The following is a 20027-nucleotide window of genomic DNA, read 5'->3' on the forward strand; positions in this document are numbered from 1 at the left end:
CCACAGATGGAAAAAACGTGTTGGTGCATCCCACACAGCCATGCCAGCTTCTGTAAATGGGGTCACAGTTCACAGCAGCTGCACTGGGCTGGTTTTGCTCATCTTTGCTCCCTGGCACCCTGCAGCCAGGGTTGGAGCTGCCAAGGAACTGCTGCTGACCAGCTGCCTGCCCTGCTCTGCTTCTTGAGTGGCAGCACTGCTGGCCCTCAGGGCTGTGGTGAAAGCATTTGGGGTTGTGGCTGGAAAACTCCCCACACTCAGGCACCTGGAGGTAAACCGCCCAGATGTTTGGGTTTTTTTGATTTAGTTATTTTAAATTTTTTTTCTTGAAGACCTGAATTTACAAGCTAGCCTTGTGGGGATTTTTTTTAAGCTGGTATGGGAAAGGGCTGTGCTGTGGAGAGGACAGGGGCTCGTACCTAATTTCTGAATGCTTAAAGCTGGTGAAAGTGGCAACAGGACTGTGTTATTCATTAGGATTACATCTACCTCTCCTTATGATGTAGATAGGTCTCCTCCACAAAAGCATGGACCTGAGCTGCTTGGGAAGGGAGTGATCCTTTCAGAAAACCATTTTCACATGGACTTAATGAGGAGCTGGATCAAACTTTTAAGGTAGCTTGTACAGTTTTTTTAACAGAAACTAAAGTCTAATCTAAAAATGGTGTTGCAGATTAATATTATACAAAAGGGATGACAAAGCATAGCAAAAATGCCCTGTACTTCTCTAATCTCCAGCTCTAACTTAAAATCTTCATTTCTCTTGGAGTTTTGCTAGGACAAGAGGCAATGGACAGCAACTGGAACATATTCCACCTGAATATGAGGAAGAACTTCACTGTGTGGGTGCCTGAGCACTGGAACAGGCTGCCCAGAGAGGTTGCGCAGTCTCCCTCACCGGAGATATTCAAAAGCTGTCTGGATAAAATCCTCAGCAATATATCTGGGGGACTCACATTGAGCAGGGAGGTTGGACCAGATCACCTCCAGTGATTCCTTCCAACATGACCCATCCTGTGGCTGTGTGACTGTGGTACCAGCTGTGCTACATTTTGCCAGCACTGGCTGCATCCTGCAGACATCCTAACCGCAGACTGACAACTTCTGTGGCCAAAAAAGCCCCCAACCTTGTGACGTGTACCTGGCCTGTGTGATGCTCGTCATTAAAACTGTATGCAGATATTTAGATTTGCATGAGCTTCACAATCACATTCCCCTCGAGCTGTGGAGCACTCATGGCTTGCTGTGAGGGGCTGGGGCCCTCAGCAATTTACAGGGTGGAGCCCATCCTCTGGCTTTAAAGTAGCTCCTTATGAATGTTCTAGACTGAGAGCAGAGGGACACTGGCGCTTCCCACTGCTTGTACCCAGGGGAATAAAGGGAAGTGGGATTAGTGGGAGTTTTCAGAAGCCTCTAACTCACCATAGAGCATAAATATCTTCAAGGGTTTGCCCTCAGGTGCTTCTTAAAAAAGCAGCCGGGTTAAAGTGGCTTTGCTAAGTTTGTTCCCATGAATATGAATTTCCTCAGGCACTCTTTTTACATATACCTCTTAGATAAAAGCTACCACACAGTAAAAGAAAAACAACACACAACCCTCCTAATTAAAGATATCAGGGCAAGGAGGCTCCTCTAAAAAAAAAAAAAGATGTTGCTCTAGTTTACAGGGCCCTGAGAAAGAAAGCTCCTCATGATCTCTGTGGCTATCTCCCTGCTTCCTGCAGAGCCTAGGCTCAGTGGATGCTGGCAAATCATCGCCCAGTGATGGCAGGCATTAGAAAAACTAACTTAAAATCTTCTTCTATCAGTCTGTTTTATGGGGCTGGTCCCTCTGGGTGTACCCTGCCTGCAGCCTTGTATCTATCTCCTTGCTTAGGTTATCTCCCTGCCTATCCATGCTGGGATCCCACTGGCCCCAAACCCCTGTGGGTTTTTCCAAATGCATGATGTGTTTTGGAGGACGGACTCCCTTTGTGCCAGTGACGATAGAATGCCTCTCTCTCCCTTATCCTGTCCTTGTTCTCTGTAGGGCTCCCCTGCTTTTCCCTTTCCCACTATTAGTTGAGGGAGGGCTGTCCAACTTTGGCAGAGGTGTGACCCCCTGGTATAGGAAGCAATCATTTTTACATGGCTATTCCCAGCTAGACAATCATGGACTGTGGAAATGATCTTAAGGTGCTCAGGACTTGGGACAAATGAGTAGTTTACTTTGCCAAGAGCACAATGGGGAGGAAATGGAAGCAACAACTAGTGCCAACAGAAAAAAAACAACTGCTAGATGTGCCTGTTTTGTGCCAGTTAGTGCAATTTTGCTGACAGCTTGCTTTAATGTAAACTCATTCTTGTGAAGAAGCCTGAGATCTTGTATTTGAACGCCAAGAAAATGCTGTTGTTGAAGATTTGCAAGCTGCAAAGGCTTTTGCTGATGTGTAACGAGAGTATGGACCCACAAGATACGCCTTTCAAAGTAATTCAGTCTGGGACATTGTGGAGGGAGGGGAAAGATGGATGCATTTACCATGTAGAGGCTGCTAAGCACTGGGTCTGAAAAATCCATGTGTCTTTTTGGATGTGTTTGTGGGGTTTAACGGGAGGGGGTTTCGCTGTGCTGCCCTGTCTGCTCTGCCGCAGTTCGTGCTCACAGGGCGCTTTGGGGAGCGGCGTTCTGCTGTGGTGCCTTGGTAGCGGAGCAGCGGACCTGACCGAAATGACAGACAGAGGACCGAGCTGCAGGAGCAGCGTGTGAGATCCAGAAGGCAGCCCAGACCTGGAAACCCCTTACGAGAGCGACAGCGAGCTCTTATCTGGCTCTCCCATCGCTCTGCCGCTCCTGGGAACCCGCGCAGCGATTCCTCGCAGGGCTGGTTGTGTAGGTGGCCGAGCCTGTTATCGCAGGAAGGCAGCCTTAGTCATGGGAGCGGGCCTGCCAGGCGTGCCCTGCGCTTCCCGGGCTCCATCCCTGCCCGGGAGCCGGGCCTGCCGGCCGGGCATGGGAATCGGCAGGACGGGGCTTGAGCGGGAACGCCGCTCGCCGGCACCCAGCGCTGCCGTGCCCGGCTCAGGGCTGAGTTAGTGGGGAGCGCATGGGGAGGCACTCACAGCTCACAAGTGGTTGTGGTTTTGTTTTGTCAGGCCTTATCTCGCTCCCAGATCGGTGAAACTGCGCTGTGGGACAAACAGAGCAAGCGTAGCACGGCTTTCGGATGGCGCAGCTCCTAGGCTGGGTGCCCAACTCTGGGTAAACTTTCGGTGGCTCTTGGAAACACACATCCCCTCAGGCATGATGAAAGTGGGTGCAGTGAAACAGAGGGTCCAAGGTGACAAATCCCTTGGGTTGAAACCTTAAAATCTCATCTTTCCTCACGTGTGGGAGAATAATGATGAGAGGTCATAGAATTACATCGTTTTAAGCCCTGATTTTACACAAACATGTAAATGTTTTTGAATCCAAAAACTTTTTTTGCCTGTGAGGAAAACAAGAAATGCTGTGCCAGTTGCGTGGCTCCTAAGCTCATTTCCCCTCCTTTTGGCTGTTCCAGAAGCATTAAAGCAAGTAAATGCGGTATAGACTTTTCAATACAAGAAAGTGAAGGAAGCCTACTCTGCTTTGAGCAGGTTCCTCAAAGAAGGAGGGGGCTGTAGGACCCCCTTGCAGGGAGCTGTGAGGCTGTGCTGAAGGAGGCAGAGGCAGCTTCGGTGGGTGCCACGCACCTGAAGCCTGGTTTCAACCAGCACCCTGATTTGTGAAGGCATTCCCATCTCCTGCCACACTGGGAGTTTACCTGCAGCACAAGTTGCCAAGGTTATTTACCTATCATTTTCTTGCTACATATTGATTTTATTCTGTTGCCTGAAGGCATAGAAATAATTAGCAAAAGAGTCTTCCCATCACATTTACTATACAGTTAATTAGAAGTTTTATCCTATAGCGTAGTCATGTGAGAAAAACAGCACTGTAGTAACTCAGGTGTTCTCCTCCCAGCTGATGTGAAATGGCAGGCCTCCACTGACTCCTGCCAGCCCTTGTTGCTTTATAATAGCAGCAAGAACATGCTATGCTCCAAAAGACATAGGAAACACCAATGGCTTTTATTTCACGGACACCTGGAGACCCAGCATGTGCTCCAGGGAAACTCTCACTATTTAAGCAGCCTGTTGGATAATGAAAAGACTTGTTGCAAATCAATGCACTGTTCCTCCACATTTTTTTATCTGTCACTTTGGGAAGGGGCTGGCAGATCTGAGGCATTTCTGTACTCTTCACGTTCACCTAGTGTGTGAATGGCCCAGGAGAGTCAGGATAACAGTTTGCCTCTGGGCTCGGGAGCTCCAGGGCTCACCATAGTGGTACCAAATGCTGAGCCCTGCATTACACTTCTGCTGAGGTTTTTCCTGTGGAAGGATGGCTTTCCATGCATTGACCAGCTTTGCAATGGCAGAAAAGCCTTTCTTGCCTTACAGTGATAAATCTCTAAGTCAGACAGATCAAGCATCTTTCTTCTCCTCTTTCACACTGTGGATCCATGCAGAGTTTCCCATGGGAAGGTGACACACTGGGTGCTGTGTCTGCCTCACGAGGTGACCAGTTAATCAACTCCACTGATATCTCCAAAATGGTCTATCTCCTGGGCAGAGTCTGGCAGTATTTGGTTTGTGGCTCATGGAAGGGCAGAGACTGTGGGGTGGCACTTTTGTGTGCCACACTTGAGGGTGACAGTCACAGATCAGCTGCCTCGTGTGACTGCTGGCCATGAGCTGTGCTTGCAGGCGCTGCTGGGAGTGGGAGAAAGGAGCTGTGACCGTGTGCATGTGTACACAGCAGAGGTGAAAAACAAACTTGTACATGCCAGTAGGTACTTTGGGCATTGATAATGAATCTCTCTCTTGTAACTGAGTGGTTTAAATCCAGCCTAGAGAGAATAATGTTTATTCTTGAAAAGAAGGCTCTTCAGCATGATTTTCTGGCTGCAGTCCAGCATCTGATATCTGTTTCTAAAACTGGGATAGGTACATGTGAATCCCAGAGAGGAATTGTGACTGGTGGTTAGATGAAGGTGTATCTCAGTCTCACCTCCTAAAAGGTGGCTCCTGTAAAGCTAGAAGGAGGCATATGCTGGCTTGGCCACTTTTCCATCTGTAGAACCTCATGTGTCTGAAAGAGGTGTTGAGCCAGGTAGCTGGTAGTGCTCTGACACTGCTCCCATTAAAGTGTCTGTTCCAGACTCTGACATGAAGAGAGCATTTGTGCTTTGGCAGAGGGGGAAAGACTGGAAAAGAGCTGCTTTTGAGTCAAGTATCGCTGCTTCCTGCTGGGAAAACAGGATCTCAGCACTTGGACAATCACCTGAACATATGGGCTGGTGCCATGTCCCTGGAGAGGTCCCCAGCCAGCAAAGAAAGGGTGGGTGGAAATTCAGGGCAGGACACATTCCAGCAACAGCCAGGGAGGGGGCTGAGCACAAGCCAGGGTTTCAGCAACCCCAGGTTCTGTTTTCAGAGCCTCCTCTACAAGGTGGCTGTAAGCAATGTGCCTTTTAGTTCTGCAGTCACCAGCCTACTTACATGGTAACTTCTTTGGGTCTGTGTGCTGTGCATTTTCCTGTTGTCTCCTTCAGCCTCAATTTAACTTGATGCTCTTCTTGAGGGTGGGAGCTTCTCTGCAGAATCACAGCCCTCCGAGGTGCCCCCTGTGCCAGGGGTGCAGGCAGGTAGACACCCAGGGGCAGAACCCTGTGGAGGGCTCTGGGAATCTGAGTCACCTTCTGGATGCTCTGCTGGCACCCTGGGGCTGGGATCAGCACCTAGGTTAGACACCTTAAAATTAGAATTACCCCAAGATTAATGTGTGATGGTCCTCCCCAACCCTTCACAAACACACCTGTTTTTTAACCACAGTCACATTTCTGTTTGGCTGATGTCTGGTTTTCCAGATTAAGGCCTTTTTACCTGCAGTCAGTGTTGTGAAGAGGGTAACACAATTCCTGGGTAACTGGCACTGGGTGCTGTCTTTGCCTCAGGATCACCTCCACTGACATCTCTGAAATGGTCTCCCTGACAGAGTCTGGTGGTGTCTGGTCCATGGTTCATCAGACGGCAGAGACTGTGGAATTCTGCATGCCACACTTGACAGTGAAGTCACTGATGAGCTTGTGGGTGTCAGGAGCATGGGGAGCATCTGCAAACCACTGGATGAGCCTGGAACAACGGATCATCTATTCTGTGTGCCTCAAGATTGTGGCCTGAGGTGTATGTTCAGTTTGGACAATTTTAGACAGTACTTCAAAAAGCAATTTCTGTTGTATCAGTGGAAAAAGAGAAATTCTGCTTGACAAAAGCCTCATTCTCTTAGATATTTATCAATGCTTAGATAACTATCTGCTTAGATAATATATTCAATTCATAGCTCAAAGCTAATATTGCGTTAAAAGTGACCTTTCCATCTCCATCTTGCACAAAAGAACCTGGAAGTTCAAAATTAATAATTTCAGCTTTAAGCTATATTGTATAGGAAACAGCTGGATTATAAATTGATTGCTTCTTCAGAGAAGACTTCTTTTTTTTTCCTTAAAATATCTTAATAAGAAATATTGCTTACTCAGTTATAATTTAGGGCAAGTTCACTTTGAACCAGCTGTGCTAGAGGAAGAAATTACCATTGCCTGCCCACTGGCTGCTGTGCCAGAGGGAGGAAGCTGCAAGAGCAGCAGCCCTCTCCGGTGTGTCGTGGTGGGATCCCTGGGAGCGTTTCCCAGGCACAATCTTCCTGCCTGGAGCAAGCAGCTGGCCCTGGTGGTTTGAGGGCTCGCCCTCAGCACGAGGTGCAGGGCAAGCTACCGGGCAGGAAGACAACACGAAGGCCTGACTCGATCTGCCAGCAAAACCACTTGTTATCTGCAACCCACTAGAGATGAAAGCAGCCCTGTTTACCTGTTTAAACTGTTGGGGTGAACCCATTGTGGCTGCAGTGTGCTAAGGAGAAAGCAGGTTATGGGCATGTCGTGGTGCTAAGCTGCTGAGCTGACACAGCAAGACTTGGAAGTCTTGTCCTAACTCCAGACTTAGAGTGGACTGTGATGCACAGCACTGGAGTGTACCCTGAGAATTTTTGGGCTGGAAACACGAGGAGCTGCTTCTACCTGCAGCCATGGGAAGGTGCCTGGTGATATTTCTAAATGGTGGATGAAGAAAAGGGCAGCAAATCTTCAAGTAGTTATTGTAGTTTAAGAGGACCCTGAGCTTTCAGATATTTTAACTTTGCAGAATGACTTTGCATCTGATGGGAAGCATCATTGGTGTCTATGTTTGGATTCCCATGAGCTGTGTAAAAAAGTCTATGGGGAGTGCTAACCAAAGCCATTTAAATTCTTGTCTGTGATCCTTATGTATTTTCCTTGTTTCAGCGTCAAATAAGACATTTCACAACTCAGAGTTGCTTACCTTTTTTGTGATGAAAGCAGCAATTCTGTTGCTGGAGAGCAGAAAGTCTGTGGTTTCTCATTATTGAATATATAATTTCTGGGGTTCGTCTTTGAGCCTCTCTGACCCTAAAGTGATTGGGAGATACCACAGCTTCATCTTGAACTTTTCCTCCTGACTGGTGCTCTTGGTGAGGCTTTCAAGTTTTAGCAGGAGCAGAGAAGGGGAGAACATTGGAATTTCCCTCTGCAAGTAGCTAATCAGGAACCAGTGGTCTCCTTGCGTGTCTGAAACTAACCTTTAGGTGGGAGATTCCCAGAGCCCTTTCCAGATAGCACAAGATGTCATGGTTAGAGTCTGTTGTCCTCTACTCAGAAGTCACATATCAAAGAGTTTCCCTTTCAGAGAACATGCCTGGGACACAAACTTCTGAAGCACATTTTGATGAAAGGTCATCCTTTATCACTACAGGAAAATATATCTCTTGCTAATTGAATTCAAATCAAAACTTTGCATGCCTGGCTGCGTCTGAGGGAGAAAATAAGCTGGCCATGGCAAACTGGTATCATTCGAACTCTAGCTCTATAGCTCTATACCGGCCTAATGAATTTCTGACTTGGGGATGAACTTTCCTCCTAAAACACACAAATCTGCAAACACATCTGCGAATGTGGCAGGTGGAAAGGCTGAAATGCAGCATGCTGCTCGGGATACAGACCTGCCTTGAAGAAGTGCTCAGGGATTGCTTCCCCTTGACAGCTCTTTTGGTGGCTCTAGTGTGTCTGTGAATCATGAGGCTGTGCTGAAGTACCAGCAGCATGATGGAGAGGGAGGAGTGGGTTCTGGCAGGAGCAGAGGATGGAAAGAAGAAAAAGCCCAGTGGGTTACCAATCTCATCCCTCCACTGTTTCTGACAGGGATGGTGTTTGTGGGATTGTTGAAGGACACCTCATCTCCCTCTGGACATGCATAATGTGGTTTGCAGGAGCTGTTGGTCAAAGTAAGGCCAGAGGACTACACCCTGACTTGAGGAACTGTTTCCGTAAATGTTCTGCTGACTTCCCAGAGGTGGTGAAAAATGCTCTCATCTGAACCAGATTTACGCAGAAAAGGGATCAAGTCTTGCAAAATATTTAATCATTGCAGCAGATACATCTGAGTAGTTTGGCAGACAATAGCAGTTTTCACACTCTTATCAAGAGCTTTTGGCAGTTATATAACTGGAGAGGGAAGAGAAATTTGGAGCAACAGCTGTAGTAGCTCCTGGTGGGGTGAGGACAGTGGCACTAGGGAGGTGTGCAAGGGAGAGGAGCCAGACCTCGGCAACATGAAGTGAAAGATCAACCCAAGCCCAGGAGCTGCATTGCAGGCAGCTCCAATTCACCTTTTTTCTCAGATTTGCTTTAGTAGCAGTCAAGTGAGGAGCATGGAGGACTGGAGTTGCTCCAGGAGCCCTAGAAACCTGCATGGTGTGGGGGCAGGGAGTACTGCCCCCCTTCACCCTCTGGTTCTTCGCTTGGCATGCGAGCTGCTGGTGGACCAGGGATCACTCTGTGTCCTGCTTCAACCCACCAGCTCACCCTGAGGCTTTTCTCTTCCTCCTTCCTCTCACAGGAAGGGTTTTTTTAAACGCCTTCTTAGAAAAAGTATTGGCAAGGTGCATTGTAGACAGCAAGCAGGAGCTTCCACCCTTGAGGTGACAAATCCTCCCCCACAGCTCATGCTGCTGTGCCAGTGCTGGAGGTGCTTCCTGCTGACTCACAAGGGCCACTTCCTTGGTGCTGCCATGGAGAGGAGTGAGGCACTGAGCTGAGGACAGCGAGAGACAGGATTTGCCAATGGAATGAGCCTCACCATCTTCTTCTGTGCGTGTGCAGAGCAATCCCCACAGATCTGTTGAGTCAGTCCCATTTGCAGTGCTTGGCTGCCAGAGAGCCTCTGCTTGAGGCCAGGAGACTGGCATGACACACAGGCAGGTGCAGGAGAATTAGGCTGAGTGTGAGGTGCCAATGTGAGCACTGCCAGGCATTGAAGGGCTCAGCTGAGCTCCTGCATGTGAGGCACAGAGCTCAGACCCCCATACACCAGCTGCCTTGCTATGGGTGCTGTGCATTAAAGCCCAAAGCAGACTGGTTCAAGGGATTTTTTCAATATTGCCCTTACCCTGCTTTTTCAGGTCACTTTTTCTCTTGTGTTTCTGATGAGCTGGAGAAGTTGTTTGTGTGCAGGCAGGTTCTACCTCTCATATCAGGATGTTCATGGTACTGGAAGATGCTTCTTTTTCCCCAACTCCAGCAGACTTGTTCAAATCCAGTACCCACTGGAGGCTGTCTAACTTGCACAAAAGGGGAAGAAAACCACCAATCAGTCTGATTTTAACCTTCTAAAAAGGCATTATCCATCACTTTTAAAATTAATAAATTCCTCCAAAAGAAGAAGTGACAAGAGCAAAGGGAAAATCAGTAACTACCAAGATGCTTGGCTTGGTTGAATCACCCAACCTGCCTTTCTGAAGTTAGCTTCTAACCTGCTGAAATCACTTACAAAAAATGTATCTCAGAAAAATGAGAGTGATCTTCTTGGTTTCTCTTTCTCTCTAAAAACAGAAGGTGCTCTTTGACAAAGGACATCACTGCACACTACTACATGACGTAGGAGGCCCTGGTGAGCCATCTTGCTGCAAACTAATTTGGGCAAGAATTACTCAGAAAAAGCTCCCTTGAAATACGTGAGGCAAAGGCACATTTTGGCTGCTTCCTAAAAGCAAGAAGTGTCTGCACTGTGATTCAAGAGTAGCTGATTTATGAATCAGGGTTTCCCCAGAGATGACTTGCTCTGATTGTCAGAGCTGCTGCTGCAAGGCTCTTTGCTTTGCTCAGTCCTTGCTCCTGCTGGGCCAGGTAGAACTGCCGTGGCTTTGACCTTGCACAGAGGTTGGGCTCACAGTTTTAAAGGCAATAATACCTCTGCCATCTGATGGATGTCAAGAAGCTGATAGTGCTTCAGTGCTGACTAGGGAGCAAACATATTGAAGAGGGATCCTTTGATAGAAAAATCGGTCGGTGTGTGGGCTGGCTTCAGTCAGTACAGATGGCATCCCAGCCTGGAAGAGAGAAGAACTCTCCAGGAACAAGCCTGTAGGACCATGGGACATGGGCCCCATCCCATTTCCTATTCTGATCTTCAAAAGTGAACCTGGCCAGAGTTTGGTTTTAGTTTTCCAGATATAAACTGGTTTAGGGTATGAGTCCTTGAATCTGTTTTTCCCAGGTTGATCCCTAACCTGATGCACTGGGATGCAGACCACATAGGGAGCAAGAGGCTGCTGAATATTTGCCTCAGGATGCTGGTACCTCCTGAGCAGTGCCAGATCTCTGCATGCAAGGCTGGCTTCTGGAACATTATCATCAGGGTCACATTTTTGTACTTATCCTTTCTGATGGTTGTTGGTGTGAGCGCTTGGTGCACGCTGGCTGGCTGGCTGAGGTTGATCAGAATGGAGTAAATCAGATTATCTCTGGCTTCTGGTGATGTGTGTCACAACCTCAGCTCTCCAGGGGGTGTTTGTATTGTGCCTCGTGGTGCCAAAATGAGATTTTTCAGTGTTGGCCCTAAGAGCCCATGGGATCAGAGCGTTCGTGAGAAGCCAGGCTGTGAAACAGAAACTTTCCAGCAGCTGCTGCTCGGTGTGAACTGCTGGGGATGAGTTCACCTCTGATTCACTGCCTGCCATCCGCAAGGCTGGCTTCTTCCCAGCCAGAGGACTCTGCTCCTTCCCTCTTCCCATCAGTGGAGCGGAGAGCGGTCAGTGGGTCCATGCAAGCTGCTTTTGAATGTCTAGAGTTGAAATGATCCTCAGGAATTCATTAAATTGGAGTGAAAAGAAACGGAAGCCACCCGAGGCTGAATCAGAAACTGAAGAAAAATAAGGGAACGGTGTAAAAGCAATGCACCAAGCCTGTTAAATTCAATACACTTTAAAGCAGTGAAGGGCTTTGGAGAGGAGCCATGAGGTCCAGGGGTATGAAAGTGAGCTGAGAGCCAGGTGTGGATTATGTAAGGAAAAAGAACTTAAAAAAAATTTATTTTTATGCTTTTACTGGAGAAATTCATTCCTGTGCACTGGGCCCTGTAATTTTTTTGTCTTGTTGAAATGTTTCTAAGGAGATAATATACTTCAATTTTGAAGTAACCTGTGGTTTTAAGTCATAAAAATATTTTCCAGCCCAGTTGCTGAATAGTTTGTAGCGAAGTGTTCTGAATTTCAGGTACCTCTGAAATTATTTCCATGAATCTGCAAATGTAGAAATAAGCCGAAACTTTGCCTTTATGCAAAGGAAAGTAAAGAAAAAAAAAAGATAAACAAAGGACTTTCCCAGCCTTATTCCATCTCTTCTTGATGTTATTTCATCTGACATTTATTTGAAAATCAAAACATGAGAGCATGTGTACTTCCTGTGCCTCACATTACTGCAATTTTAGAAGGAGAGGAAATGAATGTTTTCCTATTCAGTTACTACTTTTTTTCTGATTCAAATGTTAGCTGGCCTACACTGGATACAGATCTGTCCAGGCATTTCTGTTTTGTTCCTCTTCCACCTTTTCAGTTTTCCAACCTCTAATTTACTTCACAGTCTGTACCAGGCAGGCTGCTGCTGTGTGCTCAGAAACCACAGGAGTGTGGAAGAGTAACAGACCACATACCACACACAGGCTGATATTTTTATGAAATCAGGTCAGTCATTTTCAATCCCTCTTGCCAGCAGAGGAAGATGACGTCTTGTGTTGTGATAACTGTGAAAATCCCCTGTCACTTTCAGCGTGAATCAGAAGAGAACTGTTCCTGTTTGTGGGGAAAAAGCAAATTTCAAATGTCCATGTGCCACAGTGAGATGAAGCTGGGTGGGCAATCTCACTGCCCTCAAACACAGAAGCCAAAAATCTCCATCTGATAACATGGATAACACAAGGCTTATTCTTACAGTCCTGCTCCCTTGAGATTGGGAAGGGCACAACGCAAACGTGAACGAGCCAGTGGTGGCTGGCAGTGCACAGCTAATATTGATTTGGGATCTCTACCCATGAGCTGTAGCCCTTGGAGATGTGTCTGTTGTCAACTGTGTGTTCTGAAACTTCAGTATTTATATAATGAATAATTCTTCAAATTACTTCCCTAGTTCTACTTTTTAGCTTGAGGCAAGAGTTTCACATTTGGTAATAAATGTCCAAGACCTGTCTTAGAGGTGTAGGTTTGAAACAAGGACCTATCTTATTGCCCGTTTTCTGCCAAAAGTTAAATTGCAGTTTTCAGGTGTCTTGTTAGCCAGCACATGTTTCTGGCTAAAAGGTTACTATGAGTATGCCTACCAAAAAGCATGAAGGTACGTTTATCCTGTGGGAACTGTTCCTCCTTGCCACAGAAACCCATGTGCTCCTGCTGCCTCACGTAGGCTAAGGAGCTATCTCATAGTTTTGGTGAAAGGGCTGCAAGACTGAGCCTGGATCAGAGGCACTTGCTATGCCATTAGTTATGGCTCAGCAAGGGCTTTTCCTCTTCTGGTCTATTTTGCTCTGGGCCAGATGGGTTGGAAAGACTTATAATGTCTGGTAGCACTGGTGCCAATCTCCTCTCTTGTATATTTAATTTTGGGGAACAGGGAAGGACAGTTTGATTTCTGAAAGAGAGCTCCTATTTGTTTTCAGAGCTTGACTTCAGTCTTCTCATGAAGGCAGCATCAGATGTTTTTTGTTTTGGAAGTGTTCCAGACACAAGGTGCCTCTGCCCGTGGCTTTGCTCTGATCCTTTCCACGCCCTTGTGTTGCCATGCTGCTCCAGGTGTGACCAGTGGGAACCAGGTGGGCATGCAGCCTGTCTGCCAGGCTGCTGAGCCCTGGCCCCTTCTGTGCATGCACAAAACACTCAAAACCTCTGCAAAGATTAGGGCAGATTGTCTAAGGTCACAGGGAAGGTTGGGGAAAAAAAAAAGAAGTAAATCTAGATCTTGATGTGCAACACTGGTCCAGACCCACCATCCTTCCCTCTCTTCTGTGCTTGAGGAAGTCCCCTTCTTCCTTTGCAGAGAGCATTTCCTTCTGCTTGGGGCTTCTTGAGCTGTGGAATCACTGCTGCAGCTCACTAAGCCATGTCTGTCCCCTCCTGGGGGAGGCTGCCAGTCAGCTCCCTCTCCCTGCATTGGCCAAAAGATTAAGCTGCCTCCGTATTTTGCTCTGTGTTCCTTTCATTGTGAAACACATGCCAGATGAATTCTGGCTGCATCCCCAGTGGCATGACCCCATTAAGTGTTCGTGTGTAGGAGAAGTCACAGGTGGATCTTTTCAGGAAGTCTTGGAGAGCAAGAGGGATGAAAGCCTATGCTGCCATCCTAAATCCAAGCTGGGGGGAAACTCCTGGTGGGCTGGAAACATGAGCTCAGGGAGACAGTGGCAGCTTCTCCCCCAAGGGCTGATGAAGGACTGGGAGCACATACATGACCCATAGGAGATGTTGGTTGCCCTTGTCTGTCTCGCCTGTGATGCAAACCTAAGTCTGCCTGGGCTGGAGTTAAGCCAGGGACACGAGCTTGGGATGCCTCACCAACAGCAACACAGCTGCTGGAGCCTGGCACTGTGGTTTCAAATCTAAATATTCTCTGCAGTGATGGGATGGATCAGAAAAGAGAAATGGGATGGCACAAGGCTGGCGGGCAGCCATGTGTGCTCAAGAGTTTCCTGGGAAGCTGCTGGCGTTGCCAGTGTCAGGTCAGCTCTCCTGGAGCTGGCAGCCAGAAGGATTGCGCAGTGCCTGGACGGAGCAGAGCTATGCCACGCCTGGGGCCTCTAGACATTGTTGTCCTACAGATAAATAACAGGGTCTGAGCTGCTGATGTTGCTTGTAGCATTGTGAGTCAGGTTTTCCAAAGAGCATGGTGCTGAGCTATGGGAAAAACCAGCCCTGTGTTTAGGTGTCTGCTGGACTGCTGAGCTCCTGAGAAATTTTGGTACCCTGCTGCAGGAGCTGCATTTCCTTGGGTGCCATGGCTTATGTCTTGTGCTCAGGCTGGAGCCTAGCCTCCCTGGCCTTGTGCTGAATCCCTGGGTGTGTTGGCCCAGTTCTGGGTGAGATCACACAGTCCCAGCGTGTCATCTTCGATGTGTGGCTCTCACAGGGACCAAAGTGTGGCACCTCTGGGGAAGTTCCTGCCTGTACAACGGGGTGACATCAGGCAGAACTGGCTCCCTTGTGTACCAAGCAATTTCTGCTTAGGACTGTATGTTTATTTTTAAGAAGGGAAGTACAGCTGCACACTTTTCACACTGCATGGGTATTAAGAAAAACCACAGAGACAAAGCTGTGACAGGAAAAATGCCACATCATCTCAAAATGATTCCAGCTGTGCTTCTCTTTTTACATAACATTGTGGTGTAGCATTTTCACTCTTTTTCTACTTTACTTTTTGTTTATTTGTTTCTTGGTTTTGCCATAGACAAGATTCAGTGGTAAATTTCAGAGCAAGTACTTCAAATACTGCAAGTGCTGCTGCTCACAGCCTTCCCCATGCCTACAACCAGCTAGTGAGCAAGACTTCATATGTGCAGCTATATGTAGAACCAGCTACTCTTTGGATCACACCTTTGTTCTGTTGTGTTTTACCTTACCCTTACCTGTATCATATTTTTATTTCACATTTCCTCCTTTTTTGGATGTGACTTTTAAATGTTGTTTATGGATGGATAATGCAAGGACTCCTTGTCTGCTTTTTCCTCTTTTATTTTTTTTTTCTCTTTAAAATATGATTTAAAGATTTTACCATCACCACCACCACCTGTTCTTTCCCTCAGTGCTGTTAAGGCAATTTACAGTGAAGCTGGGATCTGGATGGTGCTTTTAAGGCAATGGCTCCTAGAAAATCTGTGAAACCAGCAGGAATGTTGCCCAAACCATCTGCTCACTACCCTATAGTAACAAGTTTAATGGTCATCCAGTTTCTGAAGCTGAAATTGAGTTATGATTGAGACCATCCTCATGGTCACCCTTCTACTCCCTGATGCAGAAGTAACCCTAACATAGCCCATACATATTCTCAGGGAGAGAAACATCTGCTGTGGTTCCTCTAGCACCCACGGACACAGGGACATGAGCTTGACTTTTTTGGGCAAGTTGTTATTTCTTTTCTCAGAGGAAAAGGCTGAAATCCAGGCGAAAGATACTTAAATAGATGGTGTGGCTGGACAGTGCCCAGGCAGAAAGGGACCTGGGGGTGCTGGTGACAGCAGCTGAACAGGAGCCAGCAGAGTGACCTGGTGACCAAGAAGGCCAAGGCATCCTGGCCTGGATCAGGAACAGTGTGGCCAGCAGGAGCAGGGAGGTCATTCTTCCCCTGGACTGGGCACTGGTGAGGCCACACCTCGAGTGTTGTGTCCAGTTGTGTCCCCTCAGTTTAGGAAGGACATTGAGTGCTGTGTCCAGCTCTGGACCCCTCAGTTCAGGAAGGACATTGAGTGCGGTGTCCAGTCCTGACCTCTCAGTTTAGGAAGGACATTGAGTGCTGTGTCCAGCTGTGTCCCTCAGTTCAGGAAGGACATTGAGTGCTGTGTCCAGCTGTGTCCCTCAGTTCAGGAAGGACATTGAGTGCGGTGTCCAGTCCTGACCTCTCAGTTTAGGAAGGACATTGAGTGCAGTGTCCAGCTCTGGGTGTCTCAGTTCAGGAAGGACATTGAGTGCTGTGTCCAGCTCTGGCCCCTCAGTTTAGGAAGGACATTGAGTGCGGTGTCCAGCTGTGTCCCCTCAGTTCAGGAAGGACATTGAGTGTTGTGTCCAGTCCTGACCTCTCAGTTTAGGAAGGACATTGAGTGCTGTGTCCAGTCCTGACCTCTCAGTTTAGGAAGGACATTGAGTGCTGTGTCCAGTCCTGACCTCTCAGTTTAGGAAGGACATTGAGTGCTGTGTCCAGCTGTGTCCCTCAGTTCAGGAAGGACATTGAGTGCTGTGTCCAGCTGTGTCCCTCAGTTCAGGAAGGACATTGAGTGCAGTGTCCAGCTCTGGGTGTCTCAGTTTAGGAAGGACACTGAGTGCTGTGTCCAGCTGTGTCCCTCAGTTCAGGAAGGACATTGAGTGCTGTGTCCAGCTCTGTCCCCTCAGTTCAGGAAGGACATTGAGAGGCTTGAGCGCGTCCAGAGGAGGCAGCGAGGCTGGTGAGGGGCTGGGAGCACAAACCCTGTGAGGAATGGCTGAGGGAGCTGGGGGTGTTCAGCCTGGAGAAAAGGAGACTCAGAGGTGACCTCATCACTCTACAACTCCCTGAAAGGTGCCTGTAGTCAGGTGGGGTTGGTCTCTTTCTCCAGGCAGCACTGACAGAACAAGAGAAAACAGTGTTAAGCTGCACCAGGGGAAATATAGGCTGGATATTAGGAAAAAGTTTTCTACAGAAGGAGTGATTAAGTACTGGAATGGTCTGCCAGGGGAGGTGGTGGAGTCACCATCCCTGGATGTGTTTAAAAAAGACTGGATGTGGCACTCATGGTTTAGCTGAGGTGTCAGGGCATAGGTTGGACTCGATGATCTTGAAGGTGTCTTCCAACCTAGTGATTCTGTGATTCTATGAAATAAACCCTGTTTATCTGGCTGCCACAGCAGCTGTTCCTTTGAATCAGCTGCTTCTTTGCAGGGGGAGGAGTGACCATAAAATGGTCAGTAATCCTATGGGGCCATGAGCTATTTGGGATGCCAGACATGAAGGACAGAGAGCTGCCTGAGCCCGCCTCCTGCACGCTCTGGCCCAGGGCCAGGCTGGACACTTCAAATCCTACTTCTGGAAATTGTGAGAATTTGGATTGTTATCATTTGGAGTGTCTTCTGAAACTGCTGCACAAAAGTCCAAACTGTTTGAACAACAGGACTTCAGACTACCCCCTGTAACCTTTCTGGCCAAGTCAAAAAGTTAAATTCTTTAGTTTTGTTTAGATGAAGTAAATTACTATGGTTTGGGTTTTGGTTTACATCTTAAGGTGTATTTTACTATAGTCCATTTCCATGAAATTTACAGAAAATTTATTGAAATATCATCATTTGGAAAGAAGATTCCTCAGTAATTTGGTTGGCTGTGACTGGGGCATGGAAACTTTTGCCTTTCAACCATTTTTACCCCGACCCAGGGTAGTGTTGAAATTGAGGCTGAGTTGTCAGATGGTAAAGCTGCCCCACTACGATTTTCCTAACAAACCTAGTCATTATCTCTGCAGTGTGGGATTGTAGTGTTTGTCTTCAGATCTACTAGATGAGGCACAAAGACTGTTTGGCCCAGCCTGGAAGCTTTCCTAAGCACTTGAACCCAACTGATTTCAATGGAAATGGTCTGACTAAGCATCCTTTGAATGTCAGAGGTCTAAGAGGATGTAAACAGCTCTTGACAGTGCAGAGGACATCCTGTCTGAAAGATGGCATCCAAAATACAATTGCAGTAGGAGACAGCAGTTACAATGGGCTCTCAAACAAAAGACATGGCTGGGGAGAGCGTGTGCTATGAGGACAGGACAAACCAGTGGGAATTCGGTTCTATCACAAAAGAAGGTGCTGAAAGGGTAAGGAGAGTAAATGACTTCACAGGTTGAATAAGTTTGGTAGCCTGCATGAAAGTAAGCCTGTGAGAGGGCGAAATGCCAAAGCAAGGTGACACCAAAGTAATGATTTAGCCTGTTCAAATGGTTGTTATTAAATGTGCAGATGCTGGAAATGCTGCTGGCTGCAGTGCAGTGCTGCTGCATGACAGTGTCAGCAGGGAGTGTCACATCTCCTGAGTGTGTGCTCCTGGGAGGACAACACAAAATGTGAGTGGCACTCCAAGCTCATGAGAATTCAAACAAATGCTGAAGCTGGGCAAAACCATTTCATTTTCTTTGGCAAAATGAACCCTTGAGGAGATATGAAAGTAAGAATCCTTTTGATGGAAGGGAACAAACCTCGATGTTTCAGCCAAATTTATATTTTCTGCTGTTAAAAGAAGAAAACTTTTTTTTTCCTTTCTTTTTTTTTTCTTTTTCTTTTTTTTTTTTCTTTTTTTCCCAGAAAAGGCAGGAAGAGGAGACTGAAAGTTTAATTTATGGATTAGATGCTCAATTTTTGTGCAGTTAAAAGGAAAAAAGCTCTCAAAGAAAGATACTTGTAAGAGTTGCAGCTTTTGCTTGTATTGTTCATAACATTGGATACCTTTGTTATGTCAGTCATGGTGAGAGATTTCAGTTTTTAAGACAGCCATTTGCTCAGCCAGGACACTAAGCAATCAATGAGTGCCTTCTCTGCGTCCTGTCAATCTAAAAGATGTAAATGTAAAGAGTGTAATAAAATGAGATGTATAAACTCCTAGTGGAAAGAAAAGTTAATTTCTCAATTAAATTTCTTCTGCATCTTTTAAGGTGAGCAGCTAAATTGACTTGTCACTATGAAATGTTTATTTTTATGTCGGTAAAAGAATGCAATAAGAATAAATTTACAGCATATGAAATTGAAATAACTCATTTAAAAAATAGATCAAAGCTTGAATTTAAAATATTTGATGTTGGGACAGGTTTATAGATGTTAACCAGAGAGCATAAACCTTGTAGATTATTTTCTATTTGTTTTCCTACCTCATGTGTGGCTGGAGTACTGTGGGAAGGGGATTACTTGAGAGGGGAGAGGGCTGTTCAATATATGGGCAGAAGGACCTATGGCACTATTACAGCTGGACTTATCTCCAAACCTCTGTATTCCCACTCAGAGCCTGATCCTCAGAAACAGGATCTGTCTGCTCTCTTGTAGTGCCTTGACGTGACTCGTGTTCTCTTAGGTCCTAATATGCAGCATTCAGCAGTTGAAAATCTGGTTTTGGAGATTTTTTTAGATTCCCCCCAACCCCCCACCCCCACTCCATGGTTCTTGTTCTCACAGCTTCTTAATCATTCTCCTCTGCCTTGGCTTCCTGAAAGGAGCCCATCTGCTCTCTTGCACTGCTTTCTGTCTGCACTGAAACCACAAAACTCAGATTAGGCTCTTCAAAAGCTTTACCAGGCTTCAGGAACTCCTGGAGCAAATCTGGGCCCGTTTTCATGCAAATCCAAATACCTTTTATGGTTTTGTTTCAACTTGACATTTTGATTTTGAGATTTTTTTCAGCTTCTCAGACCCTACGGCTTTATGTGAAACCCAAAGGGCGTGAACTTACACGAACTAAAATGGAAAAAATATTCTGATGAACCCACTGAAAACTGAAACTACGTTCCCACAACTGTGCTTAATAAACTGCTCTGTTTTTCTCTTAATTGCAGAAGTGGCAACTACTGTTCCACAGCTAGGAACTGCAGCAAGGCTGAGTTTCCAGTTTATGTGCATTAGGTATATAAAATAAGGATCCTGATAAATCACAGGTTGTTTGTCCTCTTCCAACTGGCAGTCAGAAAATAGGGAACCTTCTCTACCTCAGTGTGACCTGAGCAATGGGAAAATCAATGTTTTCCCCTGCCAGGGTGTGCTGCCACAGGAGTGATGCAGGCTTCTTGTCACAGTGGGTCACTCACTCTGTCACTTCCAGGAAAATTGCAGGGTGTCCTCTACCTGAGTCAGCCAAGCTCTGATCATG

At 46.8% G+C, this 20027-nt stretch overlaps 1 protein-coding gene across 2 annotated transcripts in view; it reads left to right on the forward strand.

Annotated features, from left to right (window-relative positions):
- The first annotated feature begins 2313 nt into the window (after window positions 1–2313).
- The window catches only part of ZPLD1 (zona pellucida like domain containing 1), a 135220-nt gene continuing 117506 nt past the window's right edge, over window positions 2314–20027 (forward strand). Inside the window, exons 1-2 of one of the 2 annotated variants that reach the window (XM_063393781.1) lie at window positions 2314–2869; window positions 3133–3238. The gene's annotated coding sequence lies outside the window, so the exon portion shown is untranslated. The remainder of the gene's footprint in view (window positions 2870–3132; window positions 3239–20027) is intronic. The other variant, XM_063393787.1, reaches the window with a different exon arrangement.

Source organism: Prinia subflava, chromosome 3 (assembly GCF_021018805.1).
Source record: "Prinia subflava isolate CZ2003 ecotype Zambia chromosome 3, Cam_Psub_1.2, whole genome shotgun sequence".
NCBI lineage: Eukaryota > Metazoa > Chordata > Aves > Passeriformes > Cisticolidae > Prinia > Prinia subflava.